Source organism: Schistocerca serialis, chromosome 10 (genome assembly GCF_023864345.2).
Source record: "Schistocerca serialis cubense isolate TAMUIC-IGC-003099 chromosome 10, iqSchSeri2.2, whole genome shotgun sequence".
NCBI classification, from domain to species: domain Eukaryota; kingdom Metazoa; phylum Arthropoda; class Insecta; order Orthoptera; family Acrididae; genus Schistocerca; species Schistocerca serialis.
Genome location: NC_064647.1, coordinates 27,318,817 through 27,337,385, shown reverse-complemented (window position 1 = coordinate 27,337,385; position 18,569 = coordinate 27,318,817).

The window sequence follows — 18,569 nt, the reverse complement described above, 5'->3', positions numbered from 1 at the left end:
TTAATTCCAATGCAATTTCTATGTTTCATCGTCAATAAGAAGGTCAGAGTGATACAGTAAACCTGAAGTGAAGCATCGGAATCTATAACTAGTGTCGCAGGAATGGTTCAAAACATAGACAGTAAGAAGGGTCAGTTTTCTTGTACTTAAGTCGGCATTGTGCCTTTTATATTTCATTCCAATGCTATTTCTGTGTTTCATCGTCAATAAGACGATCAGAGGGATACAGTAAACCTGCAGTGAAGCATCAGAATCTATAACTAGTGTCACAGGAAAGGTTCAGAACATAGACAGTAAGAAGAGTCAGTTATCTTGTACTTAAGTCGGCATTGTACCTTTTGTATTTAATTCCGATGCAATATCTGTGTTTCATCGTCAATAAGAAGGTCAGAGGGATACAGTAAACCTGAAGTGAAGCATCGGAATCTATAAGTAGCGTCACAGGAATGTTTCAAAACATAGACAGTAAGAAGAGTCAGTTTTCTTGTACCTAAGTCGCCATTGTGCCTTTTGTATTTAATTCCGATGCAATTACAGTGTTTCATCGTCAATAAGAAGGTCAGAGGTATACAGTAAACCTGAAGTGAAGCATCGAAATCTATAACTAGTGTCACAGGTATGGTTCAAACATAGACAGTAAGAAGAGTCAGTTTTCTTATACTTAGGTCGGCATTGTGCCCTTTGTATTTAATTGCGATGCAATATCTGTGTTTCATCGTCAATAGGAAGGTTAGAGGGATACAGTAAACCTGTAGTGAAGCATCGGAATCTATAACTAGTGTCACAGGAATGGTTCAAAACATAGACAGTATAAGTGTCAGTTTTCTTGTACTTAAGTCGGCATTGTGCCCATTCTATTTAATTCCGACGCAAATTTTATGTTTCATCGTCAATAAGAAGGTCAGAGGGATACTGTAAACCTGAAGTGAAGCATCGGAATCTATAACTAGTGTTACAGGAATGGTTCAAAACATAGACAGTAAGAAGAGTCAGTTTTTTCTTGTACTTAAGTCGGCATTGTGCCTTTTATAATTAATTCCGATGCAATTTCTGTGTTTCATCGTCAATAAGAATGTCAGAGGCATACAGTAAACCTGATGTGAAGCATCGTAATCTATAAGTAGCGTCACAGGAATGGTTCAAAACATAGACAGTAAGAAGAGTCAGTTATCTTGTACTTAAGTCGGCATTGTACCTTTTGTATTTTATTCCGATGCAATTTCTGTTTTTCATCGTGAATAAGAAGATCAGAGGGATACAATAAACCTGAAGTGAAGCATCGGAATCTATAAGTAGCGTCACAGGAATGGTTCAAAACATAGACAGTAAGAAGAGTCAGTTTTCTTGTACTTAAGTCGGCATTGTGCCTTTTGTATTTAATTCCGATGCAATTTCTGTGTTTCATCGTCAATAAGAAGGTCAGAGGCATATAGTAAACCTGATGTGAAGCATCGGAATCTATAACTAGTGTCACAGAAATGGTACAAAGCATAGACAGTAAGAAGAGTCAGTTTCTCTTGTACTTAAGTCGGCATTGTCCCTTTTGTATTTAATTCCGATGCAATTTCAGTGTTTCATCGTCAATAAGAAGGTCAGAGGGATACAGTGAACCTGAAGTGAAGCATCAGAATCTATAACTAGTGTCACAGGAATGGTTCAAAACATAGACAGTAAGAAGAGTCAATTTTCTTGTACTTAAGTCGGCATTGTGCCTTTTATATTTAATTCCGATTCAATATCTGTGTTTCATCGTCAATAAGAAAGTCAGAGGGATACTGTAAACCTGAAGTGAAGCATCGGAATCTATAACTAGTGTCACAGGAATGGTTCAAAACATAGACAGTAAGAAGAGTCAGTTTTCTTGTACTTAAGTCGGCTTTGTGCCTTTTATAATTAATTCCGATGCAATATCTGTGTTTCATCGTCAATAAGAAGGTCAGAGGCATACAGTAAACCTGATGTGAAGCATCGTAATCTATAACTAGTGTCACAAAAATGGTTCAAAACATAGACAGTAAGAAGAGTCAGTTTTCTTGTACTTAAGACGGCATTGTGCATTTTGTATTTAATTCCGATGCAACATCTGTGTTTCATCGTCGATAAGAAGGTCAGAGGGATACAAAAAGCCTGAAGTGAAGCATCGGAATCTATAAGTAGCGTCACAGGAATGGTACAAAACATAGACAGTAAGAAGAGTCAGTTTCTCTTGTACTTAAGTCGGCATTGTGCCTTTTGTATTTAATTCCGATGCAATTTCAGTGTTTCATCGTCAATAAGAAGGTCAGAGGGATACAGTGAACCTGAAGTGAAGCATCGGAATCTATAACTAGTGTCACAGGAATGGTTCTGAACATAGACAGTAAGAAGAGTCAGTTATCTTGTACTTAAGTCGGCAATGTGCCTTTTATAATTAATTCCGATGCAATTTCTGTGTTTCATCGTCAATAAGAAGGTCAGAGGCATACAATAAACCTGAAGTGAAGCATCGGAATCTATAACTAGTGTCACAGGAATGGTTCAAAACGTAGACAGTAAGAAGAGTCAGTTTTCTTGTACTTAAGTCGGCATTGTGCCTTTTATAATTAATTCCGATGCAATTTCTGTGTTTCATCGTCAATAAGAAGGTCAGAGGCATACAGTAAACCTGAAGTGAAGCATCAGAATCTATAACTAGTGTCACAGGAATGGTTCAAAACATAGACAGTAAGAAGAGTCAGTTTTCTTGTACTTAAGTCGGCATTGTGCCTTTTATATTTTATTCCGATTCAATATCTGTGTTTCATCGTCAATAAGAAGGTCAGAGGGATACTGTAAACCTGAAGTGCAGCATCGGAATCTATAACTAGTGTCACAGGAATGGTTCAAAACATAGACAGTAAGAAGAGTCAGTTTTCTTGTACTTAAGTCGGCATTGTGCCTTTTATAATTAATTCCGATGCAATTTCTGTGTTTCATCGTCAATAAGAAGGTCAGAGGCATACAGTAAACCTGATGTGAAGCATCGTAATCTATAACTAGTGTCACAAAAATGGTTCAAAACATAGACAGTAAGAAGAGTCAGTTTTCTTGTACTTAAGACGGCATTGTGCATTTTGTATTTAATTCCGATGCAATATCTGTGTTTCATCGTCGATAAGAAGGTCAGAGGTATACAATAAACCTGAAGTGAAGCATCGGAATCCATAAGTAGCGTCACAGGAATGGTTCAAAACGTAGACAGTAAGAAGAGTCAGTTTTCTTGTACTTAAGTCGGCATTGTGCCTTTTATATTTAATTCCGATGCAATTTCTGTGTTTCATCGTCAATAAGAAGGTCAGAGGGATAGTGTAAACCTGCAGTGAAGCATCGGAATCTCTAACTAGTGTCACAGGAATGGTTCAGAAAATAGACAGTAAGAAGAGTCAGTTATCTTGTACTTAAGTTGGCATTGTACCTTTTGTATTTAATTCCGATGCAATTTCTGTGTTTCATCGTCAATAAGAAGGTCAGAGGGATACAGTAAACCTGAAGTGAGGCATCGGAATCTATAACTAGCGTCACAGGAATGGTTCAAAACATAGACAGTAAGAAGAGTCAGTTATCTTGTTCTTAATTCGGCATTGTACCTTTTGTATTTAATTCCGATGCAATTTCTGTTTTTCATAGTCAATACGAAGGTCAGAGGGATACAGTAAACCTGAAGTGAAGAATCGGAATCAATAACTAGTGTCACAGGAATGGTTCAAAACATAGACAGTAAGAAGTGTCAGTTTTCTTGTACTTAAGTCGGCATTGTGCCTTTTATATTTAATTCCGATGCAATTACTGTGTTTCATCGTCAATAAGAAGGTCAGAGGGATACAGTAAACCTGAAGTGAAGCATCGGAATCTATAACTAGTGTCACAGGAATGGTTCAAAACATAGACAGTAAGAAGAGTCAGTTTTCTTGTACTTAAGTCAGCATTGTGCCTTTTGTATTTAATTCCGATGCAATATCTGTGTTTCATCGTCGATAAGAAGGTCTGAGGGAAACAGTAAACCTGATGTGAACCATCGGAATCTATAACTAGTGTCACAGGAACGGTTCAAAACATAGACAATAAGAAGAGTCAGTTTTCTTGTACTTAAGTCGGCATTGTGCCTATTCTATTTAATTCCGATGAAATTTCTATTTATCATCGTCAATAAGAAGGTCAGAGGGATACAGTAAACCTGAAGTGAAGCACTGGAATCTATAACTAGTGTCACAGGAATGATTCAAAACATAGACAGTAAGAAGAGTCAGTTTTCTTGTACTTAAGACGGCATTGTGCATTTTGTATTTAATTCCGATGCAATATCTGTGTTGCATCGTCGATAAGAAGGTCAGAGGGATACAGTAAACCTGAAGTGTAGCATCGGAATCTATAACTAGTGTCACAGGAATGGTTCAGAACATACACAGTAAGAAGAGTCAGTTATCTTGTACTTAAGTCGGCATTGTACTTTTGTATTTAATTCCGATGCAATTTCTGTGTTTCATTGTCAATAAGAAGGTCAGAGGGATACAGTAAACCTGAAGTGAAGCATCGGAATCTATAACTAGCGTCACAGGAATGGTTCAAAACATAGACAGTAAGAAGAGACAGTTTTCTTGTACTTAAGTCGGCATTGTGCCTTTTGTATTTAATTCCGATGCAATTTCTGTGTTTCATCGTCAATAAGAAGGTCAGAGGCATACAGTAAACCTGATGTGAAGCATCGGAATCTATAACTAGTGTCACAGAAATGGTTCAGAAAATAGACAGTAAGAAGAGTCAGTTTTCTTGTACTTAGGTCGGCATTGTGCCTTTTGTATTTAATTCCGATGCAATTTCAGTGTTTCAGCGTCAATAAGAAGGTCAGAGGGATACAGTGAACCTGAAGTGAAGCATCGGAATCTATAACTAGTGTCACAGGAATGGTTCTGAACATAGACAGTAAGAAGAGTCAGTTATCTTGTACTTATGTCGGCATTGTACCTTTTGTATTTAATTCCGATGCAATTCCTGTGTTTCATCGTTAATAAGAAGATCAGAGGGATACAATAAACCTGAAGTGAAGCATCGGAATCTATAAGTAGCGTCACAGGAATGGTTCAAAACATAGACAGTAAGAAGAGTCAGTTTTCTTGTACTTAAGTCGGCATTATGCCTTTTGTATTTAATTCCGATGCAATTTCTGTGTTTCATCGTCAATAAGAAGGTCAGAGGCATACAGTAAACCTGATGTGAAGCATCGGAATCTATAACTAGTGTCACAGAAATGGTACAAAACATAGACAGTAAGAAGAGTCAGTTAACTTGTACTTAAGTCGGCATTGTGCCTTTTGTATTTAATTCCGATGCAATTTCAGTGTTTCATCGTCAATAAGAAGATCAGAGGGATACAGTGAACCTGAAGTGAAGCATCGGAATCTATAACTAGTGTCACAGGAATGATTCAAAACATAGACAGTAAGAAGAGTCAGTTTTCTTGTACCTAAGTCGGCATTGTGCCTTTTATATTTAATTCCGATGCAATTTCTGTGTTTCATCGTCAATAAGAAGGTCAGAGGGATACAGTAAACCTGCAGTGAAGCATCGGAATATCTAACTAGTGTCACAGGAATGGTTCAGAACATAGACAGTAAGAAGAGTCAGTTATCTTGTACTTAAGTGGGCATTGTACCTTTTGTATTTAATTCCAATGCAATTTCTGAGTTTCATCGTCAATAAGAAGGTCAGAGGGATACAGTAAACCTGAAGTGAGGCATCGGAATCTATAACTAGCGTCACAGGAATGGTTCAAAACAAAGACAGTAAGAAGAGTCAGTTATCTTGTACTTAATTCGGCATTGTACCTTTTGTATTTCATTCCGATGCAATTTCTGTGTTTCATCGTCAATACGATGGTCAGAGGGATACAGTAAACCTGAAGTGAAGCATCGGAATCTATAACTAGTGTCACAGGAATGGTTCTAAACATAGACAGTAAGAAGTGTCAGTTTTCTTGTACTTAAGTCGGCATTGTGCCTTTTATATTTAATTCCGATGCAATTACTGTGTTTCATCGTCAATAAGAAAGTCAGAGGGATACAGTAAACCTGAAGTGAAGCATCGGAATCTATAACTAGTGTCACAGGAATGGTTCAAAACATAGACAGTAAGTAGAGTCAGTTTTCTTGCACCTAAGTCAGCATTGTGCCTTTTGTATTTAATTCCGATGCAATATCTGTGTTTCATCGTCGATAAGAAGGTCTGAGGGAAACAGTAAACCTGATGTGAAGCATCGGAATCTATAACTAGTGGCACAGGAACGGTTCAAAACATAGACTGTAAGAAGAGTCAGTTTTCTTGTACTTAAGTCGGCATTGTGCCTATTCTATTTAATTCCGATGCAATTTCTATTTATCATCGTCAATAAAAATGTCAGAGGGATACAGTGAACCTGAAGTGGAGCACTGGAATCTATAACTAGTGTCACAGGAATGGTTCAAACATAGACAGTAAGAAGAGTCAGTTTTCTTGTACTTAAGTCGGCATTGTGCCTTTTATATTTAATTCCGATGCAATTACTGTGTTTCATCGTCAATAAGAAGGTCAGAGGGATACAGTAATCCTGAAGTGAAGCATCGGAATCTATAACTAGTGTCACAGGAATGGTTCAAAACATAGACAGTAAGAAGAGTCAGTTTTCTTGTACTTAAGTCAGCATTGTGCCTTATGTATTTAATTACGATGCAATATCTGTGTTTCATCGTCGATAAGAAGGTCTGAGGGAAACAGTAAACCTGATGTGAAGCATCGGAATCTATAACAAGTGTCACAGGAACGGTTCAAAACATAGACAGTAAGAAGAGTCAGTTTTCTTGTACTTAAGTCGGCATTGTGCTTATTCTATTTAATTACGATGCAATTTCTATTTATCATCGTCAATAAGAAGGTCAGAGGGATACAGTAAACCTGAAGTGAAGCACTGGAATCTATAACTAGTGTCACAGGAATGGTTCAAAACATAGACAGTAAGAAGAGTCAGTTTTCTTGTACTTAAGTCGGTATTGTGCCTTTATATTTAGTTCCGATGCAATTTCTGTGTTTCATCGTCAATAAGAATGTCAGAGGGATACAGTTAACATGCAGTGAAGCATCGGAATCTATAACTAGTGTCACAGGAATGGTTCAGAACATAGACAGTAAGAAGAGTCAGTTATCTTGTACTTAAGTCGACATTGTACCTTTTGTATTTAATTCCGATGCAATTTCAATGTTTCATCGTCAATAAGAAGATCAGAGGGATACAATAAAACTGAAGTGAAGCATCGGAATCTATAACAAGCGACACAGGAATGGTTCAAAACATAGACAGTAAGAAGAGTCAGTTTACTTGTACTTAAGTCGGCATTGTGCCTTTTGTATTTAATTCCGATGCAATTTCTGTGTTTCATCGTCAATAAGAAGGTCAGAGGCATACAGTAAACCTGATGTGAAGCATCGGAATCTACAACTAGTGTCACAGAAATGGTACAAAACATAGACAGTAAGAAGAGTCAGTTTTCTTGTACTTAAGTCGGCATTGTGCCTTTTGTATTTAAATCCGATGCAATTTCAGTGTTTCATCGTCAATAAGAAGGTCAGAGGGATACAGTGAACCTGAAATGAAGCATCGGAATCTATAACTAGTGTCACAGGAATGGTTCAAAACATAGACAGTAAGAAGAGTCAGTTTTCTTGTACTTAAGTCGGCATTGTTCCGTTTGTATTTAATCTGATGCAATTTCTGTGTTTCATCGTCAATAAGAAGGTCAGTGGCATAGAGTAAACCTGAAGTGAAGCATCGGAATCTATAAATAGTGTCACAGGAATGGTTCAAAACATAGACAGTAAGAAGAGTCAGTTTTCTCGTACTTAAGTCGGCATTGTGCCTTTTGAATTTAATTTCGATGCAATTTCTGTGTTTCATCGTCAATAAAAAGGTCAGAGGGATACAGTAAACTTGAAGTTAAGCATCGGAATCTATAACTGGTGTCACAGGAATGGTTCAAAACATAGACAGTAAGAAGAGTCAGTTTTCTTGTACCTAAGACGGTATTGTGCCATTTGTATTTAATTCCGATGCAATATCTGTGTTTCATCGTCGATAAGAAGGTCAGAGGGATACAGTAAACCTGAAGTGTAGCATCAGAATCTATAACTAGTGTCACTGGAATGGTTCAGAACATACACTGTAAGAAGAGTCAGTTATCTTGTACTTAAGTCGGCATTGTACCTTTTGTATTTAATTCCGATGCAATTTCTGTGTTTCATCGTCAATAGGAAGGTTAGAGGGATACAGTAAACCTGAAGTGAAGCATCGGAATCTATAACTAGTGTCACAGGAATGGTTCAAAACATAGACAGTAAGAAGTGTCAGTTTTCTCGTACTTAAGTCGGCATTGTGCCTATTCTATTTAATTCCGATGCAATTTCTATGTTTCATCGTCAATAAGAAGGTCAGTGGGATACAGTGAACCTGAAGTGAAGCATCGGAATATATAATTAGTGTCACAGGAATGGTTCAGAACATAGACAGTAAGAAGGGTCAGTTATCTTGTACTTAAGTCGGCATTGTACTTTTGTATTTCATTCCGATGCAATTTCTGTGTTTCATGGTCAATAGGAAGGTTAGAGGGATACAGTAAACCTGAAGTGAAGCATCGGAATCTATAACTAGTGTCACAGGAATGGTTCAAAACATACACAGTAAGAAGTGTCAGTTTTCTTGTACTTAAGTCGGCATTGTGCCTATTCTATTTAATTCCGATGCAATTTCTATGTTTCATCGTCAATAAGAAGGTCAGAGGGATACAGTGAACCTGAAGTGAAGCATCGGAATCTATAACTAGTGTCACAGGAATGGTTCAAAACATAGACAGTAAGAAGAGTCAGTTTTCTTGTATTTAAGTCGGCATTGTGCCTTTTATATTTCATTCCAATGCTATTTCTGTGTTTCATCGTCAATAAGAAGATCAGAGGGATACAGTAAACCTGCAGTGAAGCATCAGAATCTATAACTAGTGTCACAGGAAAGGTTCAGAACATAGACAGTAATAAGAGTCAGTTATCTTGTACTTAAGTCGTCATTGTACCTTTTGTATTTAATTCCGATGCAATATCTGTGTTTCATCGTCAATAAGAAGGTCAGAGGGATACAGTAAACCTGAAGTGAAGCATCGGAATCTATAAGTAGCGTCACAGGAATGGTTCAAACATAGACAGTAAGAAGAGTCAGTTTTCTTGTACCTAAGTCGGCATTGTGCCTTTTGTATTTAATTCCGATGCAATTTCAGTGTTTCATCGTCAATAAGAAGGTCAGAGGTATACAGTAAACCTGAAGTGAAGCATCGGAATCTATAACTAGTGTCACAGGTATGATTCAAAACATAGACAGTAAGAAGAGTCAGTTTTCTTGTACCTAAGTCGGCATTGTGCCTTTTGTATTTCATTGTGATGCAATTTCTGTGTTTCATCGTCAATAAGAAGGTCAGAGGGATACAGTAAACTTGAAGTGAAGCATCGGAATCAATAACTAGTGTCACAAGAATGGTTCAAAACATTGACAGTAAGAAGAGTCACTTTTCTTGTACTTCATTCTTTATTGTGTCTTTTGTATTAAATTCCGATGCAATTTCTGTGTTTCATCGTCAATAAGAGGGTCAGAGGCATACAGTAAACCTGAAGTGAAGGATCGGAATCTATAACTAGTTTCACAGGAATGCTTCAAAACATAACCAGTAAGAAGAGTCAGTTCTCTTGTACTTAAGTCGGCATTGTGCCATTTCTATTTTATTCCGATGCAATTTCAGTGTTTCATCGACAATAAGGTCAGAGGGATACAGTGAACCTGATGTGAAGCATCGGAATATATAACTAGTGTCACAGGAATAGTTCTAAACATAGACAGTAAGAAGAGTAAGTTTTCTTGTACTTAAGTCGGCATTGTGCCTCTTGTATTTAATTCCGATACAATATCTGTGATTCATCGTCAATAGGAAGGTTAGAGGGATACAGTAAACCTGAAGTGAAGCATCGGAATCTATAACTAGTGTCACAGGAATGGTTCAAAACATAGACAGTAAGAAGTGTCAGTTTTCTTGTACGTAAGTCGGCATTGTGCCTATTCTATTTAATTCCGATGCAACTTCTATGTTTCATCGTCAATAAGAAGGTCAGAGGGATACAGTGAACCTGAAGTGAAGCATCGGAATATAAAACTAGTGTCACAGGAATGGTTCTAAACATAGGCAGTAAGAAGAGAAAGTTTCCTTGTACTTAAGTCGGCATTGTGCCTCTTGTATTTAATTCCGATGCAATATCTGTGTTTCATAGTCAATAGGAAGGGTAGAGGGATACAGTAAACCTGAAGTGAAGCATCGGAATCTATAACTAGTGTCACAGGAATGGTTCAAAACATAGACAGTAAGAAGTGTCAGTTTTCTTGTACTTAAGTCGGCATTGTGCCTATTCTATTTAATTCCGACGCAATTTTTATGTTTCATCGTCAATAAGAAGGTCAGAGGGATACAGTAAACCTGAAGTGAAGCATCGGAATCTATAACTAGTGTTACAGGAATGGTTCAAAACATAGACAGTAAGAAGAGTCAGTTTTCTTGTACTTAAGTCGGCATTGTGCATTGTGTATTTTATTCCGATGCAATTTCTGTGGTTCATCGTCAATAAGAAGGTCAGAGACATACAGCAAACATGATGTGAAACATCGGAATCTATAACTAGTGTCACAGAAATGGTACAAAACATAGACAATAAGAAGAGTCAGTTTTCTTGTACTTAAGTCGGCATTGTGCCTTTTGTATTTAATTACGATGCAATTTCTGTGTTTCATCGTCAATAAGAAGGTCAGAGGGATACAGTAAAGCTGAAGTGAAGCATCGGAATCTATAACTAGTGTTACAGGAATGGTTCAAAACATAGACAGTAAGAAGAGTCAGTTTTCTTGTACTTAAGACGGCATTGTGAATTTTGTATTTAATGCCGATGCAATATTTGTGTTTCATCTTCGATTAGAAGGTCAGAGGGATACAGTAAACCTGAAGTGTAGCATCGGAATCTATAACTAGTGTCACAGGAATGGTTCAGAACATACACAGTAAGAAGAGTCAGTTATCTTGTACTTAAGTCGGCATTGTACTTTTGTATTTAATTCCGATGCAATTTCTGTGTTTCATTGTCAATAAGAAGGTGAGAGGGATACAGTAAACCTGAAGTGAAGCATCGGAATCTATAACTAGCGTCACAGGAATGGTTCAAAACATAGACAGTAAGAAGAGACAGTTTTCTTGTACTTAAGTCGGCATTGTGCCTTTTGTATTTAATTCCGATGCAATTTCTGTGTTTCATCGTCAATAAGAAGGTCAGAGGCATACAGTAAACCTGATGTGAAGCATCGGAATCTATAACTAGTGTCACAGAAATGGTACAAGACATAGACAGTAAGAAGAGTCAGTTTTCTTGTACTTAAGTCGGCATTGTGCCTTTTGTATTTAATTCCGATGCAATTTCAGTGTTTCAGCGTCAATAAGAAGATCAGAGGGATACAGTGAACCTGAAGTGAAGCATCGGAATCTATAACTAGTGTCACAGGAATGGTTCTGAACATAGACAGTAAGAAGAGTCAGTTATCTTGTACTTATGTCGGCATTGTACCTTTTGTATTTAATTCCGATGCAATTTCTGTGTTTCATCGTTAATAAGAAGATCAGAGGGATACAATAAACCTGAAGTGAAGCATCGGAATCTATAAGTAGCGTCACAGGAATGGTTCAAAACATAGACAGTAAGAAGAGTCAGTTTTCTTGTACTTAAGTCGGCATTATGCCTTTTGTATTTAATTCCGATGCAATTTCTGTGTTTCATCGTCAATAAGAAGGTCAGAGGCATACAGTAAACCTGATGTGAAGCATCGGAATCTATAACTAGTGTCACAGAAATGGTACAAAACATAGACAGTAAGAAGAGTCAGTTAACTTGTACTTAAGTCGGCATTGTGCCTTTTGTATTTAATTCCGATGCAATTTCAGTGTTTCATCGTCAATAAGAAGATCAGAGGGATACAGTGAACCTGAAGTGAAGCATCGGAATCTATAACTAGTGTCACAGGAATGATTCAAAACATAGACAGTAAGAAGAGTCAGTTTTCTTGTACTTAAGTCGGCATTGTGCCTTTTATATTTAATTCCGATGCAATTTCTGTGTTTCATCGTCAATAAGAAGGTCAGAGGGATACAGTAAACCTGCAGTGAAGCATCGGAATATCTAACTAGTGTCACAGGAATGGTTCAGAACATAGACAGTAAGAAGAGTCAGTTATCTTGTACTTAAGTGGGCATTGTACCTTTTGTATTTAATTCCAATGCAATTTCTGTGTTTCATCGTCAATAAGAAGGTCAGAGGGATACAGTAAACCTGAAGTGAGGCATCGGAATCTATAACTAGCGTCACAGGAATGGTTCAAAACATAGACAGTAAGAAGAGTCAGTTATCTTGTACTTAATTCGGCATTGTACCTTTTGTATTTCATTCCGATGCAATTTCTGTGTTTCATCGTCAATACGATGGTCAGAGGGATACAGTAAACCTGAAGTGAAGCATCGGAATCTATAACTAGTGTCACAGGAATGGTTCAAAACATAGACAGTAAGAAGTGTCAGTTTTCTTGTACTTAAGTCGGCATTGTGCCTTTTATATTTAATTCCGATGCAATTACTGTGTTTCATCGTCAATAAGAAAGTCAGAGGGATACAGTAAACCTGAAGTGAAGCATCGGAATCTATAACTAGTGTCACAGGAATGGTTCAAAACATAGACAGTAAGTAGAGTCAGTTTTCTTGCACCTAAGTCAGCATTGTGCCTTTTGTATTTAATTCCGATGCAATATCTGTGTTTCATCGTCGATAAGAAGGTCTGAGGGAAACAGTAAACCTGATGTGAAGCATCGGAATCTATAACTAGTGGCACAGGAACGGTTCAAAACATAGACTGTAAGAAGAGTCAGTTTTCTTGTACTTAAGTCGGCATTGTGCCTATTCTATTTAATTCCGATGCAATTTCTATTTATCATCGTCAATAAGAATGTCAGAGGGATACAGTGAACCTGAAGTGGAGCACTGGAATCTATAACTAGTGTCACAGGAATGGTTCAAACATAGACAGTAAGAAGAGTCAGTTTTCTTGTACTTAAGTCGGCATTGTGCCTTTTATATTTAATTCCGATGCAATTACTGTGTTTCATCGTCAATAAGAAGGTCAGAGGGATACAGTAATCCTGAAGTGAAGCATCGGAATCTATAACTAGTGTCACAGGAATGGTTCAAAACATAGACAGTAAGAAGAGTCAGTTTTCTTGTACTTAAGTCAGCATTGTGCCTTATGTATTTAATTACGATGCAATATCTGTGTTTCATCGTCGATAAGAAGGTCTGAGGGAAACAGTAAACCTGATGTGAAGCATCGGAATCTATAACTAGTGTCACAGGAACGGTTCAAAACATAGACAGTAAGAAGAGTCAGTTTTCTTGTACTTAAGTCGGCATTGTGCTTATTCTATTTAAATTACGATGCAATTTCTATTTATCATCGTCAATAAGAAGGTCAGAGGGATACAGTAAACCTGAAGAGAAGCACTGGAATCTATAACTAGTGTCACAGGAATGGTTCAAAACATAGACAGTAAGAAGAGTCAGTTTTCTTGTACTTAAGTCGGTATTGTGCCTTTATATTTAGTTCCGATGCAATTTCTGTGTTTCATCGTCAATAAGAATGTCAGAGGGATACAGTTAACATGCAGTGAAGCATCGGAATCTATAACTAGTGTCACAGGAATGGTTCAGAACATAGACAGTAAGAAGAGTCAGTTATCTTGTACTTAAGTCGACATTGTACCTTTTGTATTTAATTCCGATGCAATTTCTGTGTTTCATCGTCAATAAGAAGATCAGAGGGATACAAAAAAACTGAAGTGAAGCATCGGAATCTATAACAAGCGACACAGGAATGGTTCAAAACATAGACAGTAAGAAGAGTCAGTTTTCTTGTACTTAAGTCGGCATTGTGCCTTTTGTATTTAATTCCGATGCAATTTCTGTGTTTCATCGTCAATAAGGAGGTCAGAGGCATACAGTAAACCTGATGTGAAGCATCGGAATCTATAACTAGTGTCACAGAAATGGTACAAAACATAGACAGTAAGAAGAGTCAGTTTTCTTGTACTTAAGTCGGCATTGTGCCTTTTGTATTTAAATCCGATGCAATTTCAGTGTTTCATCGTCAATAAGAAGGTCAGAGGGATACAGTGAACCTGAAATGAAGCATCGGAATCTATAACTAGTGTCACAGGAATGGTTCAAAACATAGACAGTAAGTAGAGTCAGTTTTCTTGCACCTAAGTCAGCATTGTGCCTTTTGTATTTAATTCCGATGCAATATCTGTGTTTCATCGTCGATAAGAAGGTCTGAGGGAAACAGTAAACCTGATGTGAAGCATCGGAATCTATAACTAGTGGCACAGGAACGGTTCAAAACATAGACTGTAAGAAGAGTCAGTTTTCTTGTACTTAAGTCGGCATTGTGCCTATTCTATTTAATTCCGATGCAATTTCTATTTATCATCGTCAATAAGAATGTCAGAGGGATACAGTGAACCTGAAGTGGAGCACTGGAATCTATAACTAGTGTCACAGGAATGGTTCAAACATAGACAGTAAGAAGAGTCAGTTTTCTTGTACTTAAGTCGGCATTGTGCCTTTTATATTTAATTCCGATGCAATTACTGTGTTTCATCGTCAATAAGAAGGTCAGAGGGATACAGTAATCCTGAAGTGAAGCATCGGAATCTATAACTAGTGTCACAGGAATGGTTCAAAACATAGACAGTAAGAAGAGTCAGTTTTCTTGTACTTAAGTCAGCATTGTGCCTTATGTATTTAATTACGATGCAATATCTGTGTTTCATCGTCGATAAGAAGGTCTGAGGGAAACAGTAAACCTGATGTGAAGCATCGGAATCTATAACTAGTGTCACAGGAACGGTTCAAAACATAGACAGTAAGAAGAGTCAGTTTTCTTGTACTTAAGTCGGCATTGTGCTTATTCTATTTAATTACGATGCAATTTCTATTTATCATCGTCAATAAGAAGGTCAGAGGGATACAGTAAACCTGAAGAGAAGCACTGGAATCTATAACTAGTGTCACAGGAATGGTTCAAAACATAGACAGTAAGAAGAGTCAGTTTTCTTGTACTTAAGTCGGTATTGTGCCTTTATATTTAGTTCCGATGCAATTTCTGTGTTTCATCGTCAATAAGAATGTCAGAGGGATACAGTTAACATGCAGTGAAGCATCGGAATCTATAACTAGTGTCACAGGAATGGTTCAGAACATAGACAGTAAGAAGAGTCAGTTATCTTGTACTTAAGTCGACATTGTACCTTTTGTATTTAATTCCGATGCAATTTCTGTGTTTCATCGTCAATAAGAAGATCAGAGGGATACAAAAAAACTGAAGTGAAGCATCGGAATCTATAACAAGCGACACAGGAATGGTTCAAAACATAGACAGTAAGAAGAGTCAGTTTTCTTGTACTTAAGTCGGCATTGTGCCTTTTGTATTTAATTCCGATGCAATTTCTGTGTTTCATCGTCAATAAGAAGGTCAGAGGCATACAGTAAACCTGATGTGAAGCATCGGAATCTATAACTAGTGTCACAGAAATGGTACAAAACATAGACAGTAAGAAGAGTCAGTTTTCTTGTACTTAAGTCGGCATTGTGCCTTTTGTATTTAAATCCGATGCAATTTCAGTGTTTCATCGTCAATAAGAAGGTCAGAGGGATACAGTGAACCTGAAATGAAGCATCGGAATCTATAACTAGTGTCACAGGAATGGTTCAAAACATAGACAGTAAGAAGAGTCAGTTTTCTTGTACTTAAGTCGGCATTGTTCCGTTTGTATTTAATCTGATGCAATTTCTGTGTTTCATCGTCAATAAGAAGGTCAGAGGCATAGAGTAAACCTGAAGTGAAGCATCGGAATCTATAAATAGTGTCACAGGAATGGTTCAAAACATAGACAGTAAGAAGAGTCAGTTTTCTCGTACTTACGTCGGCATTGTGCCTTTTGTATTTAATTTCGATGCAATTTCTGTGTTTCATCGTCAATAAAAAGGTCAGAGGGATACAGTAAACTTGAAGTTAAGCATCGGAATCTATAACTGGTGTCACAGGAATGGTTCAAAACATAGACAGTAAGAAGAGTCAGTTTTCTTGTACTTAAGACGGTATTGTGCCATTTGTATTTAATTCCGATGCAATATCTGTGTTTCATCGTCGATAAGAAGGTCAGAGGGATACAGTAAACCTGAAGTGTAGCATCAGAATCTATAACTAGTGTCACTGGAATGGTTCAGAACATACACTGTAAGAAGAGTCAGTTATCTTGTACTTAAGTCGGCATTGTACCTTTTGTATTTAATTCCGATGCAATTTCTGTGTTTCATCGTCAATAGGAAGGTTAGAGGGATACAGTAAACCTGAAGTGAAGCATCGGAATCTATAACTAGTGTCACAGGAATGGTTCAAAACATAGACAGTAAGAAGTGTCAGTTTTCTCGTACTTAAGTCGGCATTGTGCCTATTCTATTTAATTCCGATGCAATTTCTATGTTTCATCGTCAATAAGAAGGTCAGTGGGATACAGTGAACCTGAAGTGAAGCATCGGAATATATAACTAGTGTCACAGGAATGGTTCTAAACATAGGCAGTAAGAAGAGTAAGTTTTCTTGTACTTAAGTCGGCATTGAGCCTCTTGTATTTAATTCCGATGCAATATCTGTGTTTCATCGTCAATAGGAAGGTTAGAGGGATACAGTAAACCTGAAGTGAACTATCGGAATCTATAACTAGTGTCACAGGAATGGTTCAGAACATAGACAGTAAGAAGGGTCAGTTATCTTGTACTTAAGTCGGCATTGTACTTTTGTATTTCATTCCGATGCAATTTCTGTGTTTCATGGTCAATAGGAAGGTTAGAGGGATACAGTAAACCTGAAGTGAAGCATCGGAATCTATAACTAGTGTCACAGGAATGGTTCAAAACATACACAGTAAGAAGTGTCAGTTTTCTTGTACTTAAGTCGGCATTGTGCCTATTCTATTTAATTCCGATGCAATTTCTATGTTTCATCGTCAATAAGAAGTTCAGAGGGATACAGTGAACCTGAAGTGAAGCATCGGAATCTATAACTAGTGTCACAGGAATGGTTCAAAACATAGACAGTAAGAAGAGTCAGTTTTCTTGTATTTAAGTCGGCATTGTGCCTTTTATATTTCATTCCAATGCTATTTCTGTGTTTCATCGTCAATAAGAAGATCAGAGGGATACAGTAAACCTGCAGTGAAGAATCAGAATCTATAACTAGTATCACAGGAAAGGTTCAGAACATAGACAGTAAGAAGAGTCAGTTATCTTGTACTTAAGTCGTCATTGTACCTTTTGTATTTAATTCCGATGCAATATCTGTGTTTCATCGTCAATAAGAAGGTCAGAGGGATACAGTAAACCTGAAGTGAAGCATCGGAATCTATAAGTAGCGTCACAGGAATGGTTCAAACATAGACAGTAAGAAGAGTCAGTTTTCTTGTACCTAAGTCAGCATTGTGCCTTTTGTATTTAATTCCGATGCAATTTCAGTGTTTCATCGTCAATAAGAAGGTCAGAGGTATACAGTAAACCTGTAGTGAAGCATCGGAATCTATAACTAGTGTCACAGGTATGATTCAAAACATAGACATTAAGAAGAGTCAGTTTTCTTGTACCTAAGTCGGCATTGTGCCTTTTGTATTTCATTGTGATGCAATTTCTGTGTTTCATCGTCAATAAGAAGGTCAGAGGGATACAGTAAACTTGAAGTGAAGCATCGGAATCTATAACTAGTGTCACAGGAATGGTTCAAAACATTGACAGTAAGAAGAGTCACTTTTCTTGTACTTCATTCGTTATTGTGTCTTTTGTATTAAATTCCGATGCAATTTCTGTGTTTCATCGTCAATAAGAGCGTCAGAGGCATAGAGTAAACCTGAAGTGAAGGATCGGAATCTATAACTAGTTTCACAGGAATGCTTCAAAACATAACCAGTAAGAAGAGTCAGTTCTCTTGTACTTAAGTCGGCATTGTGCCATTTCTATTTTATTCCGATGCAATTTCAGTGTTTCATCGACAATAAGGTCAGAGGGATACAGTGAACCTGATGTGAAGCATCGGAATATATAACTAGTGTCACAGGAATAGTTCTAAACATAGACAGTAAGAAGAGTAAGTTTTCTTGTACTTAAGTCGGCATTGTGCCTCTTGTATTTAATTCCGATACAATATCTGTGATTCATCGTCAATAGGAAGGTTAGAGGGATACAGTAAACCTGAAGTGAAGCATCGGAATCTATAACTAGTGTCACAGGAATGGTTCAAAACATAGACAGTAAGAAGTGTCAGTTTTCTTGTACGTAAGTCGGCATTGTGCCTATTCTATTTAATTCCGA